Source organism: Mustela nivalis (assembly GCF_964662115.1).
Source record: "Mustela nivalis genome assembly, chromosome: 10".
Lineage (NCBI taxonomy): Eukaryota > Metazoa > Chordata > Mammalia > Carnivora > Mustelidae > Mustela > Mustela nivalis.
Genome location: NC_139029.1, coordinates 106158871 through 106176969, shown reverse-complemented (window position 1 = coordinate 106176969; position 18099 = coordinate 106158871).

Genomic DNA, 18099 nt, shown 5'->3' with positions numbered 1-18099 from the left:
GAGATCACCAGTAGGCAGAGAGGCAGGCAGAAAGAGAGGAGAAAGCAAGCTCCCTGCTGAGCAGAGAGCCCGATGCAGGGCTCAATCCCAGGACCCTGGGATCATGACCTGAGCCAAAGGCAGAGGCTTAACCCACTGTGTGTGGTCTTTTAAGAGCATTCAAAAATACTTGGTTTTACCCTTTAATTTTCAGATTCTCTCCCTCTATTTCCAGGTCCAGATGTCTATTTACCCACAAAGACAAATAGGAGATGGTTCAGAATAATATGTCCTAGGCCATGCCCGGAGACCAGGTATTCATGGATTGTGTATCCTGTGTATGGTGTTTCTAGATTCAAGTATTTTCAAAGGTAATATGATACAGGCTCCCTCTGCAATGACTGCATTTGATTACATATGGAAATGCTATCAGCTAACTTTATCTCAGAAATATGGCTGTCCACAAAGGCAGTGTCTATAGCTGTAACCGTATACCTTTCATCGTGGCTGTCTGGTTTCCTCCTGCTGTGGATTGGCAGAAGAGGCCCTGTGTTAGAGAACAACAAATCAACCCAGTGCTCCCTCGAGACCCATATGGGTATATTATTTACAGCCCATCTTGGAGATGTAGGCCTGTGCATGAGTCTGAGGACCACCTGTTCCAAATTATTTGTCCTGAAACTATTTGAAAAATCCAAGCAAAAAGCTTTTGAAACTGTGAGTGAACTAGTATTTGGAGAGGTTTCTTCCCTGTGTTTTACCAGCAGCCTTTGCTTGGTGCTCCCGTTCTTTTGGGGGTGAGTGCTGTCTCTTTATCTAATTTTCCTGTTGACACAACCAGGCAGTCATCTTGGATTATCTAATTTATGCTGTAAACCACAGACCTTTGCTGTACTTTGGAAACAGAAAACTCCTGCCAATTGATTTCCTAAAAATAATTCTAATCACAAATTTTAAAGAACGTTGATCAAAAGAAGTTAGAAGTTTTTAAAGAATTTTTTAAAAATAACATTTTTCCTTTCCCTAAACTTTCTTGCTTAAGTTTGGCAACGCCCAGAGATAAGATGGGCCAGAATATAAATTATATCCTTGTAGAAATATAATAGCACCACTTTCTTAACCCCTTTCTTTATAAAAAGCCCAGAGACTCCCCCCAACATGACTATGATATAAATATCATCTAATATAATGCTGAAATGCCAATTTTTATTGGACAATTTAGCTTGCTTGATTAAAATCCTAGAAGTGAGGGTGCCTAGGTGGCTCAGTGGCCCAGTCACCTTTGGCTCAGGTCATGATCTCAGGGTCCTGGGATCAAGCCCACATCGGGCTCTCTCCTCAGCAGGGGCCCTGCTTCCCTTCCTCTCTCTCTGCCTGCTTCTCTGCCTACTTGTGATCTCTGTCAAATAAATAAATAAAATCTTAAAAAAAAAAATCCTAGAAGTGACAGCCATACAAAAGGAAAATAATGCTCAGCACCCAGCCTATTATGATTGGCTTGTGGAGGCTTCATAAACATTAATTAAGGCACACAATACCCAGATGAAGTATTTCTTCATCACTCAAGCAATATCACCACCTCAGAAATGGAAACTCAAGACAGCGCTAAACAATTTAGGCCAGGAAATAATTACCTACTCAAAATATAACAGTGCTTTGCAGCTAAATAACACTTTTTTTTTTTCTTTTCAGCGTAACAGAATTCATTGTTTTTGCACCACACCCAGTGCTCCATGCAATACATGCCCTCCTTAATACCCACCACCCAGCTCCCCCAACCTCTCACTCCCCTGCCCCTTCAAAACCCTCAGGTTGTTTTTCACAGTCCATAGTCTCTCATGGTTCACCTCCCCTTCCAATTTCCCTCAACTCCCTTCTCCTCTCCATCTCCCCTTGTCCTCCATGCTATTTGTTATGCTCCACAAATAAGTGAAACCATATGATAATTGACTCTCTCTGCTTGACTTATTCACTCAGCATAATCTCTTCCAGTCCTGTCCATGTTGCTACAAAAGTTGGGTATTCATCCTTTCTGATGGAGGCATAATACTCCATAGTGTATATGGACCACATCTTCCTTATCCATTCATCTGTTGAAGGGCATCTTGGTTCTTCTTTCCACAGTTTGGCAACCGTGGCCATTGCTGCTATAAACATCGGGGTACAGATGGTCCTTCTTTTCACAACATCTGTATCTTTGGGGTAAATACCCAGTAGTGCAATGGCAGGGTCATAGGGAATCTCTATTTTTAATTTCTCGAGTAATCTCCACACTGTTCTCCAAAGTCGCTACACCAACTTGCATTCCCACCAGCAGTGTAAGAGGGTTCCCTTTTCTCCACATCTTCTCCAACACATGTTGTTTCCTGTATTGCTAATATTGGACACTCTAACTGGTGCAAGGTAGTTCTCAGTTTGGTTTTAATTTGAATCTCCCCAATGGCTAGTGATGATGAACTAAATAACACTTTTTAACCAAGAGTATTCAACCACATTACAAACTCTAACTAAACACTCTCAGAGACTTAATAAGTATCTCCCTTAACCTCATCAGATTGAAAGAGAGAAAGCAATTTAGCCAAAATTACACAAAGGGTCACTAGCCATGCAGATTCAGTCCCTTGGATTCTAGAATTAGGTGGAAAGTGAAGAAAACAAGGTTTATGGAGGGCGCACTATGTGCTGGGCCCTTTGGATATTTCATCTCATCAATCCTCTCCTTGGTCCCTGATAAATACTCTTTCCCTGCTATAGGCTAAGGAAACAAGCCTAGTGGAGCATCTAGGACAGCTCAGTCTGATTCCAAAGCCAGCTTGCTTCTGCTCCTATAAGACCACATGTCACAAAGTGAAAGAAGAAATAAAAGTAGTCAGATTCAACAGATACATACATATAGATAGATAGATAGATAGATAGATATCTACACACACACACACACACACACACACACACACACACACCAGATACACACATATACACAGGACTAGTAATTAATTTGCTATTCCTGATGTAGGCAATTCTCCCAAGCTTAGTGGCTTAAGACAACACAAATTAATTATCTTTCAGTTCTGGATGTCAGAAGTCCAAAAATGGATCTCAGTGGGCTGAAATCAAGGTGACAGCAGCCTGCATTCCTTCTGGAGGCTTTAAAGGAGAATCCATTCCCTTGCTTTCTCCAGTGTCTAAAGGTGATCTACATTCCTTGGCTGGTAACCCTTCCTCTATCTTCAAAGCAACATCATGTCTTCACTCTCTCTCTCTCTTTATAAGGATTTTACTTATTTATCAGAGAGAGAGAGAGAGAGAGAGAGGAAGTGAGCACACAAGCAGGAAGCCCGATGTGGGGCTCAATCGCAGGATCCCAGGATCATGACTTGAGTCGAAGGCAGACACTTAACCAACTGAGCCACCCAGGTGCCCCACCATCTTCAAATCTCCTCTTGACTCTGACATTCAAACCTCCCTTTTTCACTTCACAGGACCTCTGTGATTACAAAAATGGGTCTATCTAGATAATCCAGGATAACCTCCTCCCCTCGAGATCTCTAACTTAATCACACCTGCACAGTCTCTTGTGACCTGTAAAGTGACATTTTCATAGGTTCTATGGATTAAGATGTAGGTAACTTTGGGCACCATTATTTTGCTTACCACAGTACCCTATTTTATATTTTGGAGAATTTTTAGAAAACCAGGACCTATGCCTCATCATTTCTTCCCCAGTTAGTATCTCTTGTGCCCATTATCCCCCAAACCCTTCCTAAAATGGAGCTTTGTTATCTCATGGAGCAGCCTTGTTGAGATACAATAAATACTATAGGAGGACATACCACAAATGGAGAAGGTTTAAAAAAACAATAAATGATTGGGACACCTAGGTGGCTCAGTCAGTTAAGTGACCGACTCTTGGTTTCAAAGTCCTCGTCTCAAGGTTGTGAGATCGAGCCCCCTGTGGGGCTCATGGTCTGTGCAGAGTTTGCTTCTGCCTCTCCCTCCCCTCTGCCAACCTCCTCTGGCCTTTCCCTTGCCCACTCACTCACCAGTGCTCTCTCGATCTCTCTCTCTCAGATAAATAAATAAAATTTATTTAAAAAAATAAAAAACCATAAATGATAGCTATTTATGCATGCAACCACCTAGAGGCATCTCAAAACAATTATGCCATTTGAAATAAGCCCCCAAAAAGTACACATCTATATAAAATTCTACAAAATGCAAAGTAATACATAGTGACAGAAAGCAAGTCACTGGTTGCCTGAGGTTGGGATGCAGGTCCAGGGAAGAATTACCAAGGGGCATAAGAATGTTTTCAGTATTGATGGATTTTTTTTTATTTATTCATTTCAGTTTTATTTAAATTACAGTTAGTTAACAAACAGTGAGATACTGCTCTCAGGAACAGAAGCTGGCTAATTCACCACCTGCATAGAACCCCCAGTGCTCATCCCAACAAGCGCCCTCCTTACTGCCCATCGCCCATCTAACCCATCCCCCACCCACCTCCCTCGGATTGACGGATATATTGATTGTGGTGCTTATTTTGCAGATGTATGTCACAGAAACATCAAACTTGATAAGTTGTGTACTTTACGTGCTATTTATTATGTCAGTTGCAGCTCAATAAAGGTGTTAAAAAACATACATGAAAAGAAACTTTAAAATCCTCCAAGGCACACAAGAACTTCATAATTGAGGTTAAGAATCAGAGAGAAACTTCGGTTCCGCTGCAATAACCTCATCTATATAGTTGTCCAGAAAATTCTTATACGCCTCATTCAGATATTACCATGTCAGGATGATTGAAGATTTGCAAGCAGAACACATTTGGGAGATTATTTTGCATATTATCTAAGCTTCTTTGCTTGGCATGTGGGGCCCTTTGTGAGCTGTGTGGGCCGCCTACCTCTCCAACCTGTCTTCCTGCCACACCTGGACTTGAAATTCATGCTTCAACAATGCCAGGCTATTTACAGCTGTCCACACTCACCTGTGTTTGCTGTCTCCATATAATGTGCTGCTGTCCTCTCTGCCTCCTTGGCCAAGAGAAGCCATCACCTCCTCCGCTACCTCCAATTCCTGGACAAGCATCTTAGGCTGCACTTTCCCCACTGTATTATAGGTAATTGTTTAGCCTCTGTCTCTGTCACTAGCCTCTCTGAACTCCCAAATGTGGCGTATAGCAGAGACTCAGCAGTTATCTCATGGAATTAGAAATGTTCCCAGTAGGTCATAGACACAAACCTCAACCATTAGGGTATGTACAGGGAAGGACATCCACCAAAAGAGGAGTTTGGCTATTGGTAGATGAAGGCGAGAGTCTGGTCATGAAGTTGGTGACAAGGACACCAACTACAACCCCAGCGAGGGCAATGGTTCTCAGTAGGAGGCAAGGCCACTGCAGAGGGTTGCAGAAACTGTGGTGTGTTCTTGGTCATCACGGCGCTGCCTGACTGGGAAGGTGCTCCTGGCATTGAGGACCTAGAGACCATGGTGGGAGCTCAGTACAGAGCAGCCCTAAAAGAAGAATGATCACCTCCAAAGTGCCAATAAGGCCTTCATTTTAAAAATAATACTCTAGGGGCCCCTGAGTGGCTCAGTTGGTTGAGTGTCTGCCTTTGGTTCAAGTCATGATCCCAGGGTCCTGGGTTCAAGCTCCGAATTCGGGCTCTCTGCTCAACATGGACTCTGCTTCTCCCTGTCCCTCTGCTGCTCGCCGGGCTTCTGCTCCCTTATTCTCTCTCTCTCAGACAAATGAATAAAATCTTTAAAAAAAAATACTGCTCTGAAGAGAAAAAATCTTTTCTCTGTAAAGACTGAAAATGCTCCTCTTCCTTAGTGCTTCAGGTGAGGGGAGTTGCATTCAGGGAAGGGCCAGAATCCTCTCGCCCCGCTGCAAACACTTGCTGTCCTTGTCCCTGTCTCCTGCCCCAGCCACGTTTCTCTCCTCCCTTTTACTGTCTACACTTCATCTCTTTTGTTCGTCAGATACCCGGTCTCCTTCATACACTGGGGCCTTCTTTTCATGCTGTTTACTCTGCCCAAATCGGCCACTCCACCTTCTTTCCTCTACCTGGTTATTTCTTACTCATCCTTTGGTATGTCATTTCCTCTAGAACCTTCTGCCACCTCCTATACGAGACCTGTTTCCCCTGATAGAAGCTTTCAGAGCCTTCTTTGTATCTCTCTAATAGCCTTTTATAATTCTAAAATATTGGTGGAAGGAGGAACGAAAGAGAGAGAGGAGAGGAGGGAGGTGGGAGGAAGAAGAAAGGCAAGCAGAGAGGAAGACCCGTGTGGCTGTTTGAGGAGAGTGGAAAGAGCATACATTTTTATAAGCCAGACTCTTAACTCTCCTCCTTATTAACTGAGGAACTTGAATAAGTTACCTAAGTAATTTGCACCTCGGTTTCCTTATCCACAATATGAGCATAAAGGATGTTTGTGGGACTTAAATGACAGAAATAGAGTATCTTGCTCAGTGTCTGACACATGGAGGGTGTTCAATAAATGTCAAATCTTTTTTCTCTCTCACTCTCCTCTTCCCCTAAGGGAAGGACTTGTCAATATAGAGATTTAACTGAGGAAGCTGGACTAAAAAATCCTTTATGCCTAGCTTGATGGAGCGAACTTCTATAAGCCTTCATAATGGGTTTAAGGGACTCACAAATGTCTTTTTTTGTTGTTGTTGTTAAACTTTTATGTATTTGTCAGAGAGAGAGCACAAGCAGGGGGAGCAGAAGGCAGAGGGAGAAGCTGGCTCCCCACTGAGCAGGGAGTCCCCGATGTGGGAGTCAGTCCCAGAACCATGGGATCACGATCTTAGTCAAAGGCAGACACTTAACTGACTGAGCCACCCAGGCATCCCAAGACTCACAGTGTCTTAAAGAAAGCCTGTGGACAGGGGGTGGGCAGTTGTAATGGGTGATGAGTAGAAGCAATGAAGCAAATTCATAGACATTGATATGGAGTGTTGCTCAATATTCTTGAAAGACCTACTCTTCATAATCCTTCCAGCACGCTAGCAAGTATATGTAGGATGACTATACCTGATTTCATGGAAGGAATGTGAGCTAACCAGGAAGTGAGGCACCTCTAAAAAGCTATTTAGTCTTTTATGTCTGTGACATCACAGTCTCACTGAGGTCCTACTGATGCCCCCCTCAAAAAAAAAAAGGTTGGGAGAGGGTCAGTGACACCTATCTGAGGTGGCGTCTAGCCACTAAAGTAGAAAGAGTTCTAAATGACCACAATTTACGTTTGTATGATTTGCCGTCAAGGGAACCTCTGGGCACATCTGCAATCCCATAATTAAGACTGATAATAACGTCATAAAATAATGGGTATAATCTTCAGAGGAGAACATTTGCATACACATATTATCCTAGAGGCAAACAGACTCTTAGAAGTTCAACACACAGGAGATTGCCAGGCTAGTCATGAAAGTCCCGCCTCCTTTCTAAGTAATCCACCCTACTAAGTGATATTTGGAATAACAGAGTAGTAAGTAGGTCTCATTGTGCAACTTCTTTTGTCTGTGACAGTACGTGAATTAAAAGTACTTGATTGCCTTGCTAACAGGGAGCCTCCAGATCTACTGTGAAGCAGTGATACTGACCACTTCAACTTTAAAGAACACCCAAGTTAACCCTGTAAAAGAACACAGGGCTGTTTCCTGGTTAAAGTTCCGAACTACTTACTCAGACGGGCTTCTTAAACCGACCTTCTTTGTGATAGTCTCACTTGCCTTTACCAGTTCCTGTCCTGGATTTGAAGTAGAAAGTTCTGTGTCCTGGAAAGCCCTCAATCCAAGAATGATTAGCAACCCTAACTGGGCAGATTCTGTCACCCCTGCCAAACTCCTAAACTGTTATCTCCTCACCCCTATTTACCCATTTCATATGTATGCATTTTTTAATTTTTTCTGTTTTTTTTAATTTTTTTATAGAAAGCCACCAGAGGGAAGTAACAGAGCTCACTTACAGGGGAATATTCAGATCCATAGTATTTTTTTAGTTTTAACTTTTTAAAAAAAATTGCTTTATGCTTTTAGCTTATTGTTTAAAATGGGAAAAGTACAGAAATGTCCAGACTCAGATGGCTTCAGTCTAATTCTTTCTAGTGTTTATTAAACGTGTTTTCCATAGTTAGGATCATAATAAATAAGCAATTCTGCAACATACATTTTTAACTGGACAAAGAACATTTTCTCGTGTTCTTATACTTTGAAATAAATGCCTGTTTTTAATAGTTATATCCACTACATGGCTACACTGCAATTAATCATTTTCCTAACAACAAACATTCAGATTGCCTTCAGCTTTCAATATTTTTAAATGACATAACAGTAAATATCCTTACCTATACCCTAAATTATTTCCTTGGAATAAATTCTCAGGTGGGAAAGTATTAGGACAAGTATAAAAATTTTAATGTTCCTAATATTGATTTCAAAAAGTCTGTACAAGCTTATATTCTCACCAGCAACATGGCAGTGATATTTCACATGCTCCGTAACATTGAACAGTAACATTTAAAGAAATTTTGGGGGGCACCTGGGTGGCTCAGTGGGTTAAAGCTTCTGCCTTTAGCTCAGGTCATGATCCCAGAGTCCTGGGATCAAGCCCCACAGTGAGCTCTAAGCTCCACAGGGAGCCTGCTTCCTCCTCTCTTTCTCTGACTGTGTATCTGCCTACTTGTGATCTTTGTCTGTCGAATAAATAAATAAAATCTTTAAAAAAAAATTTAAAAAATTTCACAAAGAAATCTTTTTCAATTTTAAAAAAAGGTATTTCAATGTTGTTGGTTTTTTTTTTTCAAGATTTTAATTATTTATTTGACAGAAAGAGATCACAAGTAGGCAGAGAGGCAGGCAGAGAGAGAAAGGGGGAAGCAGGCTCCCCATGGAGCAGAAAGCCCGATGCGGGGCTCGATCTCAGGACCATGACATCATAACCTAAGCTGAAGGCCGACTCAACCCACTGAGCCACACAGGCGCTCCATCAATGTTGTTTTAATTTGCAGCATCTTGATGACTGGCAAGGTTGGACATTTTTCATGTATTTATTGATCTCTTTTTTTTTCATTTGTGAATGATCTCAGTCCTTTGCTCATTTATCTTTTATCCACAATATGACTAGTTTTTTCTTATTATAAAAAGTAATACACATTCATTATGAAATGTGTAAAAAATGTTAATATAGTGTTTTATATATGCTCCTTAGAGAACTCAATCCAATCTATTGTATCTATGTCATCAAGTATACATCTAAGCCATCATTTTTTTGAAGTATAGTGGACACACAATATTACATTAGTTTCAAGTTTATAACATTGTGATTCCTACAACTCTATGCATTATGCTATTCTTATTAAAAGTATAGCTACCAAATGTTACAATGCAACCCTATTGTAATACCATTGAGTATATTCTCTATCCTGTACCTTCCATCCTTGTAACTCACTCATTCCATAAAAGAAAGCCTGTACCTCTCACTCCCCTTAGCCCCTTTTTGTTCAATAGCCCCCCCACTGTTCCCTCTGACAACCACCAGTTTGTTCTCTGTATTCATGGATCTCTATCTGCTTTGTTTATTCTTTTTTTTTTTTTTTACTCCACATATAGGTGAAATCATAAGGTATTTGTCTTTCTTTCTCTTGCTGACTTATTTCACCTAGCACAATACTCTCTACGTCTATCCTTATTGTCACAAATGGCAAGCTCTTTTTTTTTTTTAAGATTTATTTATTTATTTGAGAGAGAGCGAGCCAGGGGAGGGGCGGGGGAGAGGGAAGGAATCTCAAGCAGACTCCCCGCTGAGCATGGAACCTGACACAGGGCTTGATCCTATAGCCCTGAGAACATGACTTGAGCTGAAATCAAGAGTTGGATGCTTAACTGACTGAGCCACCCAGGAGTTCCATGTTTTTTTTTTTTTTTAATGGCTGAGTAATATTCTCTCTCTCTCTCTCTTTATATATATAAAGAGAGAGGAAAAAAAAATATATATATATATATCTTCCTTATCCATTCATCTATTGATGGACACTTGGGTTGCTTCCATATCTTGGCTATTGCAAATAATGCTGCAATAAACACAGAAAGGCATATATCTTTTTAAACTGTGTTTTCCTTTTCTTTGGGCAAATACTCAGTAGTGGAATTACTGGAGCACATGGTATTTCTACTTTTAATTTTTTGAGGAACCACTATACTGTTTTCCACAGTGACTGTACCACTTTACTTTCCTACCAACAGTGCACAAGTGTTCCTTTTTCTCTATGGCCTCACCAACACTTGTTATTTCTTGTCTTTTTGATACTAGCCATTCTGACTCATGTGAGGTGATATCTCATTGTGGTTTTGATTTGCATTTCCCTGATGATTAGTGATGTTGAGCATTTTTTCATGTATGTTGGTCATCTGTATTTCTTCCTTGGAAAAAAGTGTGTATTCAGTTCCTCTGCTCATTTTTAATTAGATTATTTGGGGTTTTTTGATGATGAATTGTTTAAGTTCTTTGTATATTTTGGATAGTAATCCCTTTTTGGATATATCATTTGCAAATATCTTCTCCCATTTGGTAAGTTGCCTTTTTATTTTGTTGATGGCTTCTTTGGGCAAAATACTTTTCATTTTTGTGTAATCCCAATAGCTGATTTTTGCTTTTGTTTCCCTTGTCTAAGGTGACATATTTAGAAAAATGTTGCTAAGATTGATACCTAAGGGATTAGTGCCTGTATTTTCTTTTGGAGGTTTTACTGTTTAGGGTCTCACATTAAGATCTTTTAAAATATTTTATTGAGAGAGAATACAAGCAGAGGGAGAAGCAGGCAAAGAGAGAAGCAGGCACCCCGCTGAGCAAGGGAGCCTAAAGCGGGGCTCTATCCCAGGACTCTGGAATAGAGTCGAAGGCAGACGCTGAAGGACTGAGCCACACAGGCACCCCTCACATTTAGATTTTTAATCCATTTTTGTTTATTTTTATGTATGGTCTAAGAAAGTGATCCGATTTTATTACTTTGCATGCAGCTGTTCAGTTTTCCCAGCACCATTTATTGAATAGACTCTCTTTTCCCTATTGTACATTCTTGCCTTCCTTGTTGTAGATTAATTTGCCTTATATAAGAATAGGTTTATTTCTGGGCCATTCTTTGCCATTGATCTGTCTATTTTTGTGCTAGTACCATACTGTTTTATTACAACTTCATAGTATATCTTTAAATCTGGGATTGTAATACCTCCAGCTTTATTTTTCTTTTGATTATTGCTTTGGCTACCCAGGGTCTTTTGGGGTTCCATACATATTTTAGGATTATTTGTTCTAGTTCTGTGAAAAATGCTATTAGTATCTTAATGGGGATTGCATTGAATCTATAGGTTGCTGTGGATAGTATGGACATTTTAACAATATTAATTCTTCTAATCCACGAATGTGGGATGGCTCTTGTTTCTTGGGAGTTTTTTGATTACTAATTCAATATCATTACTAGTAATCAGTCTATTCAGATTTTCTACATCTTCCTGATTTGGTATAGAAAATTGTATACTCCTAGGAATGTATCCATTCCTTCTGGGTTGTCTAGTTTTTTCCCATGTAATTTTTCATTGTAGTTTCTTACAATCTTTTGTACTTATGTTGTGTTGCTTGTTATGTCTCCTTTTTCATTTTTTATTTTATTTATTCATGTCCTCTCTCTTTTTTTCTGGACAAATCTTACTAAATGCTTATCAATTTTGTTTCTTCTCAACGAGCTAGATCTTGATCTTTTCTTTCTTTTTTTGTCTATTTCATTTAATTCTGATCTGATCTTTCTAAAAAAAAAAAAAAGATATTTTTATTTATTTGAGGGGGATTGGGCAGAGGGAGAGAATCTTAAGCACACTCCCTGCTCAGCAAAGCCCAACCTGGGGCTCCATCTCACAACCCTGAGATCACGACCTGAGTCAAAATCAAGAGTTAAATGCCTAACCACTGAGCCAACAAGGTGGCCCTTAATTCTGCTCTGATAATTTTCTTCCTTTAAGTAACTTTGAGGTTCAGTCTTCTTTTTCTAGTTTTTTTATGTGTAAGGTTAGATTGTTTAAAATCTTCCTGTTATTTTGTGGTGAGATTTTGGACTGTTGTGTTTTAATTTTCATTTGTCTCCCTGTATTTTTTAATTTCCTTTGATTTCTTCATTGACTCATTGGTTATTTAGTCTTCATGTGTTTGTGTTGTTTCCAGTTTCTTCCTTGTGATTGATTTCTAGCTTCATACCATTGTGGTCAGAAAAGATACTTGATATGAGTTAAAGCTCCTTAAATTTATTGAGACTTGTTTTGTCACCTAACATGTGATCTATCCTGGAGAATCTTCCATGTGCACTTTAAAGAATGTGTATTCTGTTGTTTTTGGAGGGAATGTTCTGTATTTATTTGTTAAGGCCATCTGATCTATTATGTCTTTCAAAGATATAGTTTCCTTGTTGATTTTCTGCCTGGATAATCTATTCATTGATGTAAATGTGGTGTTAAAGTCCCCTACTATTATTGCATTACTGTCAATTTTTCTCTATATGTATATTAATATTTGATTTATGTATTTAGATGCTCTAATATTGAGTGCAGATATACAATACTGTATCTTCTTGTTGAATTGATCATTATGTAATACCCTTATTTGTCTCTTGCTGTGGTCTTTTTTGTTTTGTTTTTTTAAGAGAGAGAGTGGTGGGAAAGAGGAGAGAGAGAATCTTATTTCTTAAAGATGTATTTATTTATTTGAGAGTGAGAGAGATCAGGGATGTGGGTCAGAGGGAGAGGGAAAGAGAGAATCTCAAGCAGACTCCCTACTGAGCAGGGCACCTAATGCAGGGCTCTGTCTCATGATCCTGAGATCATGACCTGAGCCAAAATCAAGAGTCAGGCACTTAACCGACTGAGCCATTCAGGTTCCCCTGCGGACTTTGTTTTAAAGTTTATTTTATGATTATTAGTTGAATTTTAATTTTAAAAATGTCAAAAAACAAAATACATAAAAATAAAAAATGAAGTTCATTTTATATGATATAAGTATTGCTACCATGGCTTTTTTTTTTCTTTTTCTTGTTTCTGTTACATGAATATCTTTTTCCATCCCTTCACTGTCAGTCTATAAGTGTTTTTAGGTCTGAACTAAATCTCTTGTATGCAGCATATACTTGGCTATGTAGGTCTTATTTTTTCATCCTTGCCATCACCCTATGTCTTTTGACTGGAGAATTTAGACCACTTGTCTTTAAAATAGTTATTGATAGGTATGTACTCATTGCCATTTTGTTAATTGTTTTCTGATTGCTTTTGTAGTGTCCTGTTCCTCTTTCTTCTCTTGCTCTCTTTCCTTGCGATTGATGACTTTCTTTAGTGCTATACTTGGCTTTCTTCCTCTTTATTTTTAGAGTATCTTTTATAGGATTTTGGTTTGTGGCTACCATGTGGTTTATACATAATATCCTAAGTATATAGCAGTCTGTATTGATGGTCACTTAAAGTCAAACATATTCTAAAAGAACTTCATTTTTACTCCTCCTGCCACATTTTATGTGTATGCTGTCATATTTCACACCTTTTTATGTTGTGAGTCCCCATAACTAATTTTACAGATATATTTTTAAAATTGTTATATGTGGGGCGCCTGGGTGGCTCAGTGGGTTAAGCCGCTGCCTTCGGCTCAGGTCATGATCTCAGGGTCCTGGGATCGAATCCCGCATCGGGCTCTCTGCTCAGCAGGGAGCCTGCTTCCCTCTCTCTCTCTCTCTCTCTCTCTCTGCCTGCCTCTCTGCCTACTTGTAATCTCTGTCAAATAAATAAATAAAATCTTTAAAAAAATAAAATTGTTATATGTTAGGGTGTAGATCTCCTTGGGTTCATTTTGTTTGGAATGCTCTGTGCCTCCTGAACCTTGGTATCTGTTCTCTTCCCCAGATTAGAGAAGGTCTAAGCTATTTATTTCTTCAGATACCTTTTCTGTCCCATTCTTTCCCTGTTCTCCTTCTGGCACCCATATAGTGCAAATGTTTGTTTACTTGTTATCCAAGAGATCCTCTAAGCTAACCTCCTTTTTTTTGTTGTTTTTTGTTTTTTGTTTTCCTTTTTTGCTGTTCAGTTTGGGTGCTTTCCATTACCCTGTCTTTCAGATCACTGATCTGTTCTTCCATATCCTCCAATATACAACTGATTTCCTCTGATGTATTTTTCATTTCAGTTTTTGTATTCTTTTTTTTTAAGATTTTTTTTTTTATTTATTTGATAGAGATCACAAGTAGGCAGAGGCAGGCAGACAGAGAGGGGGAAGCAGGCTCCCTGCTGAGCAGAAAGCCCGATGTGGGGCTCGATCCCAGGACTCTGGGACCACAACCTGAGCCGAAGGTGGAAGCTTTAACCCACTGAGCCACCTGGGCACCCCTGTATTCTTTATTCAGTTTGGTTCTTTTATATTTTTTATTTCTTTGTTGAAGTTCTCACTGAGTGTATCCACTCCTCTCTTCATTTTGATTGATGTTCTATGTTTGTTTCTATGAATTAGGCAGAACAGCTACTTCTTCTAAACTTGAATGGTTTTGTGTATGGTCATTCCCTGTGTAGACTGTGTATAAAGCCATCATTTTTAATGGCTGTTTAACATTTTCATTGTAGGGATGAACAAGTACTGTTTTCACTAATCTCTGGGCATATAAGTTGTTTGTCTGATGTTTCTATATTGTAAATGTGTGATGAATATGATGACCATCTGGTACATTTATTTTTATTTTGCACACTGATCATTTACATTTATTTTGCACACTGATCATTTAAATTCTAATTCTAAAAATAGAATTATTTGGTCAAGAGGTACTGAAACTTTTGATATATACTACAAAATCTCCCTTCAAAATGAGTTATACCAATTCCTAGCCCCAACAACAACATGTGAGAAAATTAATTTCATCATATCCTCACCAACATTAAGTATTATCATTCTTTTTCATCTACAATCTGGTAGGCAAATATATAGATAGATAGATAGATAGATAGATAGATAGATAGATATAGATATAGATATAGATATAGATATAGATATAGATATATAGATATCTTATTGTTTTAATTTGTATTTAAAAACTGGTGACACTGAAGTTCGTATGTGGGCTGATTGTGGTCTCTCAAAATTCCTTTGTAAAGTGCTAGTCCTTGTCCCTTGTCTTTCTACTGAGTTGTTGCCATTTTTTCTGTTGGGCTGTCCCATTGTAAGAACTCTTTAAATATATTTAGTATTAACCATTTGTCCATCACATATGTCTTCATTTGTCATTTTCCTTTTGACTTTATAAGAGGTAATACAGGAAGACATTAAAAGCATGGCCCCTGAGACAGACTGGCTTTGCCATTTGCCAGCTGTGGTATATGCTGCTTTGGTTCCCTGACCAGATACCCTTTTACTCACCAGTACCCTCATCTCCCAGACCTGCAAATGACCTGTGGCTACTGAGGATTACAGCTGTCCCTCTCTCTGTAGAGTTTGCACTACAGGGAGCTGGGGAAGCTATACCCCACCCCATCCCAATACAGGGATACAAAAAGCTGCCACTCTTCTGCAAAGTGCGAGGTAATTTTATGGTTTATGCTCTGGACTCTAGAAACCTCCCTCTATGAATCAGACCAAGGCTAAGAGTTTCTAAGATTCATTCTTAGTGGCTGTTTTTTTCTTTCCTATCCTGTTTCATCTCTTTCCCTAACAGGTCATCTTGAAAGGCCCTTCCTCAATAAATCGTGCATATATAATCCTTGTTTCAGGATCTGCTTCTAGGAAACCAACCCAAGATTCCATAAAATGGGTATGCTATCAGTACCTATGTCACAAGGTTGTTGTAAAGATTAAATATTAAAATAATAGTATCTTATACTTACCATGTATAAGGCATTGTCTTAAACACTTTACACATATTAATTCATTTAGTTTTTATCATCAGTGAGGGTCCAAGTATAATCCTCAAACATGTAACTGCTTAGAACAGTGCTGGTATATATTTAGCATCAATAATTCTTAGTTAACATTATTTATTGTTCTACATTTCTTTTTTTAATCTTTTTTAAAAGATTAATTGATTGATTTTGTATAGAGAGAGAGAAGAGAGGGGCAGTGGTAGAGGGAGAAGGAGAAGCAGACTCCTCACTAGCATGGAGCCTGACAAGGAGTTCCGTCTCAGGACCCAGAGATCATGACCTGAGCCAAAACCAAGAGATGGTTGCATAGCCAACTGAGCCACCCTGGCGCCCCCTATAAAGTCATTCTACATTTCAAATGGAAGAGTAGGTCTGTTAAGAGGCTGTTTTCCCTGGATTTTGAGGTCTCTTTCCCATGCTCATTTTCTTAGGTATTCCTTTGGAAAGCTCTTCCCCCTCATTTTTTCCCCCTTTTTTTCTCCAAAAGATAGAGCTACCAAGTCCACATTAAACCCCACTAAGTTTGAGCTATCTAATAACCTTGCATATCGTAAAGCTAAGCACACTCATTGCTCTCTCCCTTCTCTGAGGCACTGGGAAATAATCAAGAAAGCATCAGTATCAGCAGTGTTTACACCAGAGGGCTTTTTGTAATGGAAATGCAGTAAAAACCCCACTGCAACTCCCTAGCACCCAATATAGTGTTTAGCACACAATACGCATTTGAACACATGTGTTAGATAAATGAGTGAATTTACAAGGCAAGAAAGAACAATGACATCGGTTAATAGTGGTATCCACATACTTAAAACACTTACTGTGGTCATCACCTCCTTCTAGCGCCTTCATCCATCTAATATCATTTTCTTTTTTTTTTTTTTTGAAGGATGGTAACCTTTATAACTTCAGTTAGTGAGGGTCTGTGATGGCAAAATCAATTTTTGTTTGCCTAAAAATGCCCTTATTTCACTTTCAGTTTTAGAAGATATTTCCACTGATTAAATAATTCTAGGTTGACCGTTATTTTCTCTCAGCACCTTCTTTTGGCTTATATTTTTATAAGTGCAAAGTCACCACCTGTCAGCTAAGTGTTGTTTCATTAGAGTTAGTCAGCCCTCTCTCTTGCATTGGTTGTAAAGTTACTTCGTTTTTGGTGCTCTGCATTTTCATTATCTTATGTATAAATATCTTTTTTCTTTTTCTCTTTCTAAAATCTTGCCTAAAGTATTGTCCATTTTCTTCTCATTTTAGTATTTCAATTAGACACATGTTAGATCTCCCTTTATCCTCCATATTTCTCTTTTATGTGAAAAAATTAATTTGGTTCTATTTTCTAGTTTGCTAATTTTCTCTTTAGCATATCTAATCTGCTCTTAAACCTGCTCACTAACTTTTTTTTTTAGAGAGAAAGCACAAGAGCATGCAGAGATGAGGGGAGCAGGGAGGAGAAGAAGAGATAGTCATAAGCAGGTTCCATGCCCAGCACAGAGCCCAAAGTGGGGCTCAATCTCATAACCCTGAGACCATGACCTGAGTTAAATGCTGGGGTGTCTGGGTGGCCCCGTCGGTTAAGTGTCTGACTGTGGCTCAGGGCATGCTTTCAGGGTCCTGGGATCAGTCCCCACATCAGGTTCCCTGCTCAACAAGGATCTGCTTCTTCCTCTCCCTCTTTCTCTGCCCCTCTCTCACTCATGCTCATTCTTTCTCTCTCTCAAATAAATAAAATAAAATAAAAAAGATTTGGATGTTTAACCAACTGAGGTACCCAGGTATCGCTTGCCTGTTGACTTTTAAATTCTAATTATTATGTGTCTGCTTTTTAAGTCCAATTTTTTTAAAAAAAATTTTTAATCCTGCATGTTCATTTTTGGCAGAAGCTGCTCTTTATTTATATCTTCAATCTTTTATTTTATTGCCTTAAATCTATTAAACATATTTTTACTCTGTGACTGGTAATTCCAATTTCAAAGTCTTTAAGAGTTTGATTTTGTTTTTGTTTTTTTTTCCCTGTAATTCTTGTACAAGATTCTTTGTTTCTTTGTATGATTTGTAATTAATTGGACTGAAAGTTCACATTCCCTGGAAATTTGCTGTGTAAAATTTAGGGGTTTGGATCAAGTTCGTGTCTTAGCCAACTTGAGCTGAAAAAATACCATAAACTGGTTTGCTTAAACAAAACA